Source organism: Galeopterus variegatus, unplaced genomic scaffold (genome assembly GCF_000696425.1).
Source record: "Galeopterus variegatus unplaced genomic scaffold, G_variegatus-3.0.2 Scaffold4328, whole genome shotgun sequence".
Taxonomy (NCBI): domain Eukaryota; kingdom Metazoa; phylum Chordata; class Mammalia; order Dermoptera; family Cynocephalidae; genus Galeopterus; species Galeopterus variegatus.
Window position 1 is genome coordinate 179,704 of NW_007730439.1, and position 5,431 is coordinate 185,134.

General features: G+C 38.2%; 1 pseudogene; it reads right to left on the reverse strand.

Annotated features, from left to right (window-relative positions):
* Window positions 1–430: 430 nt before the first annotated feature.
* On the reverse strand, window positions 431–3,366 carry LOC103602833 (annotated as a pseudogene).
* Between the last annotated feature and the right edge of the window lie 2,065 nt (window positions 3,367–5,431).

The window sequence follows — 5,431 nt, forward strand, 5'->3', positions numbered from 1 at the left end:
GAGAAGATGGAGTTATCACTACCAGGACTGGAGATCAAAGGGAAGAGGTTGGAGTTATTTGACCTAACATGTGGAATAGGTGGCATGGTTCTAGGACCCCAACCTCTGAGGACAGGATACAGCCAACGTGCTGCTGGAGTCTCTGGAATTAGGTTAAGGCTCAAAGACCTGAGAATCAGAACTCTGAGGGTAAGTTGCTGTGCTGTTGGTCCTGGGAATTACTAAATATATTGAATGTTAAAGTAAATTAAATTTGGCCTAAAGTTGCCTCCCTGCTTTGAATTCCTAGGTAGCAAACTGCAACCTAACCTAGTATATAAACAAATTACAACCCAACATAGGAATATATTCTGGGAACAAACACCAGAGACCCAGCCAATCACAACAGCCGACCTTCAGCCAATCACAGGCTGCCAGCTGATCAGAACGTCTACCTAAGAGGAATGCACAGCTGTAACCGATTAAGCTGTTTCTGTACCCCACTTTCTTTTACTGTCTGCAAACGCTGCCGGCCTACATTGCTCGGTGAAGTTCTCTGAACCTCTCCTGGCTCTAAGTGCTGCTCGATTCATAAATTGTACTTTGCTCAAATAAAGTCTACTAACCTTAATTATCTAATGTTTTCATTTTAACAATAGTAATAATGTGCAGACTAAAAGCTCCTGCTGCTGCCCAGGTGAAAGCTGATACTGAAGCAACACTTACTAAAACAGCTGTCAAACAGTTCTATTAGGTTTCCAGTCTCCCTTTAGCTCCTCTATTGGCAGAAATGAATAGGGAGAGAAGTGGCAAAGAGGAAATAAGATCTGTAGGTTCTCATGTCCTGTGTGACAAAGCAGAGTTAAAAGGGCAAAGAGGTTCGGAATTGAGAAACAGCAAATAAAACCACACGTGAACCATCCATGAACTGTGTCTTTGCTCAGGTAATACAAAGAGACTAATTCCATGAAAAACAAAACACTAAAATTGCTTAAAGCAATGAAAAGTAGGAATATGCTAGTAATTACCTTTTTTAAATGGCTAATATCTATGATCCTGAAACATAATAGATCTTTGGGATTTTCTGTCAGTTGTTGCTGACACATGCAATAACACTTGCGCTGCCACAAGACTAAATTTAAACATTAATACATGGGAAATTTTATTAAAGGTTTATTTAAATTTTTGTTCTTTTTTCTTAGGTTAAGTCTGAACATTTTACTGTTTCTTCTTAGTGACATTTGAACACTCTTTTTTTTTCTTACATGGGTTTTTGTACATATTCCAAACGAAAATTAACAAACATAAAAAGATAAGAAAAAAATAATTCCAAAAAAAATTGTTTCGTGTAACTCATCTTGCACACTTTTTTACTCTGAGGGGTGGGCCACTGTTAACACTACCTCCACTGCCTTTATTAAGCAGTTGGGTGGATTCTATTCATAGTTGCAGACCCCTCTCATATTCTAGGTCTTAGGTGAAAAAACACCTTCCCAAAGTGGCATAAGGACACACTTCCTGTGGATGCATACATGCTCTGGACCATACTCTGTGCCACCTTTTTCTTCACCAATATCTGGTATGGTCATCCCAAAATGATGGTCAGTACCCCAGCAGGTTATGCCACTAAAGTGAGTCTAGTTCACAGTAGAATGATTTCTCAAAAGGGTAATTTCTCTCAAGTTCTCACATTGAACTCTCCCACACAGGATATCTGAGACATTATATCTTACATATGTAGGGCTTTTCAAACCAAAATGAACAAATAGTCAACTTGGGGGTTCATTTCCCTATAGCATGTCTAATTTGCTCTCTTGGCTTTTTTGCCAGAAATTTGCCTACACTGCTCAGCATGGATATTACATCTCTTTTCATAGCAGTAACCACCACCCATGCAATGGATCTGGTTCTGCACATGCACACCTGCGGGACAGTTATGTGAAGTTCCATTGCACCACTCGGAAGATCACGTTCATTCATTGTCTTCTGACCCTACATACTCTACCTGATGGCATGAATTGCAGTCTTTGCAGCAAAACCAAAAGCACAAGTGGCCCTAGGTTTCAGATTTCAGTTGCCAAACAACATGTGTCTTTACACAGTTTTAAGGATCCACAGTCACAGTCCTCTCTTTCTTCAAGCATGCTGTTCACACAGCACTTCAGTGTGAAGATGTCACCTGTATTTGGTGAATCACACAAGCAGCTCTTTTTTTTACAGAGGTTTGAAAGAACTTCTCATAACTATAGTTGCTGTATCTATTTCCTGGCAATACTGTTGCAAACATTCTGCATCTTTCTTGCTCTCATGTAGACGGTGGTTTATCATGATGCATACCCAAATTATGATTGATACCATGTGACACAATCAGTGCAAAATAAGGCAATTTTTCAGTTGGGAAACTACTAACTCCACAATGAAGATGAAGAGTACATACTGTTCCAACGCTGGCTAAGCCAACGAATCTGGGAAATCTATAGTTTTCATAAATATGTGCAGCATCATGGTATACCCAGGAATTAAAGCTGGCTGCCTTCCATTTCCAAAACTGTTCTAGGAGAATATATATGTGATCTTCTGCTACAGGGTTTTCTTCATTCCAGATCTAAATTCCAAGCAAAAAAACACACATCAACATCAACTGTATTTAAATAGGCATTTAATTCATGGACAACCACGATTAATTTCTTCTGCACAAGTGAGCTGTTACTTTTCTGATGAAGGAATTGATTGTGGTCTATTACCACTGCCGGTTCAAGAAACCATCTGTGGGTCCACCATTCCTCATAGGTGCTTTGCATCAAAGTGAATTGATCATTATCTTGAAATTTCAATTGTTGTATTATTTCTTCTTCCTATTATCCACATCTCATGGGTGGGAATAATATCTCCTCGCTGTCAATCTTACATGCCAGGTGTTCAAATGTGGTAGGAAACCTGTTTGGCTTGATTTCATAAGCAATACCATTCACCTGTTGCATTCCTTCAACCCCCAAAATAGGTGCTGAGAGCAACCAAAGATTCTGAGTCCCCTTCCACCTATCCATCATAGCAGCAGTCATTCTGGTCAAAAGGTTGGTCCTCCGGAAGAGTAGCTGGTCTGTGTAGGTGCACCCAGAGATGTATCTGGAGACCAAAAGCTTCTTGGCCTTCATGAATCATAGCAGCAGTCATTCTGGTCAAAAGGTTGGTCCTCCGGAAGAGTAGCTGGTCTGTGTATGTGCACCCAGAGATGTATCTGGAGACCAAAAGCTTCTTGGCCTTCATGTGGACAACGTGTCTCTGGTCCACAAAGTACAAGCTATAGAAGAGCCAGTACCAGTTTCCCTTAAAGGTATCAACACTTCTGGAGGGCTGTGGGGCTGAGAATGCCCAGTCTGTGACCATCCAGAAGGAAATAGAAACTCCCCTAGCTAGATCAGCAAGAGAGTGATCCTCACATGCACCAGGGTCTCAAAGCCATTATGGAGCACCTGTTACGGAGCTACGGGTGAGAGCATAGGAGGGAAAGGCAGGAGGCACTGCTGGTCTGTCTTGTCCCTTCAAGTTGGGTGCAGCACTGACCTTTCACTGTCTATCTTCTGGCAGAGTCAATCCATCAGAGTAGAAGAACTAAAAGAAAAAAATAAAAAGAAGGTCAGAGACTGGGGTGGCATCATAAGCAGGCCAGGGTATGAGCTGGGTATAGATTAAAATGGATCTGTGTTTGGCCCAAGACATGACTCAATATACTGCATTAGATTTGCTTCTAACTATTGGTGAGGCAGAGTCATACTGTGGGTATACAAAAGAATGACAACTGGTCACAAATTGATAATTACTGAACACATGGATTCATCGTACTCTTCTTAAATATATGTATATGTACGAAAACATTTCTGCAATATACATTTAAAACAAAAGGGCATTAATGAAAAGGTAAACATCTTGTTTTGATGAGGAAATCTTGAATTATACATATTGACTTGGAATAAATATCTATAGTTCTTTTAATTTCAAATGGTAAATTATTTAGTCACATTACTCAGGAGAGATATATAAACATTCTCACCCATATTTTTATTTTTTTTCTTATGGTCCTTACTATATAATTGTGTACAACATATCAATACTTGCCTTATTTTTATCACATGCTGTCAAACTGCAAAGTGTCATAACATCACTTGTTCTGCAGAAAGATTATTATCTACTGTAATGGACTTCTTAGTTTAATAAAACAATAAACAATAGTGGAATTGGAGGGGAGAGTACCTTGGGTTGATAGATAGATGTTATTCAGAAGTGTTTATATTTGATATATAAAGACTCTGGCCATAAAAAATGGAAAAAAATATCAAACTAGCTGGGAAAGTAACAGTTGGAGATGGGAGAATAAATACTAAAGGCAAAACAAACTGCCTTCACAAATGAAAAGGAAATCAATAAATCCCCAAAGGAGGGAGGAAAGCATTGCAGAAGGGGATAATGTTTTACAGGGTAAAGGCATCAAAATCCCTGGCATTTTTAGGATTATAAGGTAACAAGTTCCTGAGATCGGCCTTCAAATGTATTTATCGCATATGTAATTATATATCTTGTGTAATACATATGCATATATCTCATACAAAAATACAAATACAAAAAAACATATGTCAATAATACACATATAGTATCACATATTTGTGAAACTGAGAAATCTGGTATTAGCAAAGTACATGGCTGGCAATACTGATTTTTTGCTTTGTTCTTGAATAAAACATTAATAAAACCTCATAATATGCAGACACTATGCTGCACACTTGGGAAACAAATAAACTATACAGGCCAAAATAAGTTAATGGTCTGAAGCATAAATTTAAGCAGAGTTTTTGGGTCAAAGATATACTTCAGAAATCTGTAAAATTGCATTCAATATTTTACACATAAAATGCCTATTTTTACTTAGCTAGTGAGAGTATCCAGTCATCACATCATTAATGCAGAGCCATTCTTAGTGAGATTAAGAACTACTAGCCTAGTTGAAAAAAAAAAAGAGAAAAGTGTAATCTGATTTGAGGGATCACACTAATCAAATACCAGTTTTCATAAAGGTAGTACAAAAATGAAAGATGCCAAATTCAGCACGTATCATCTCCTGAATTTTTTCTCCTTAGGTTTTTTCTTTGATCTTGTTCTAATTTCTATAACTTCTTCTCTCTGGAGTCATTTTCCTGTTGCTTACGGAATCTTCCTTTCATGAAGTGCAATGACAATCTCTTTATTCACAAATCTTTATGGTGAGCTCCTTATATATTTCTACTTAATTTCCCCCAAACTTGATTCTCAACAATGTGAAGCCTAGCAGAGGGGAAGTTTTCCATTTTCAGAATTTCCATATGCCCTACTAACAAGATGTGTGGTCTTAGTTTGCTTTTATTAGCAAAGGCACTTCCATACCACTCATTAGTATAATGAGATAGCTGCCATCTCACGA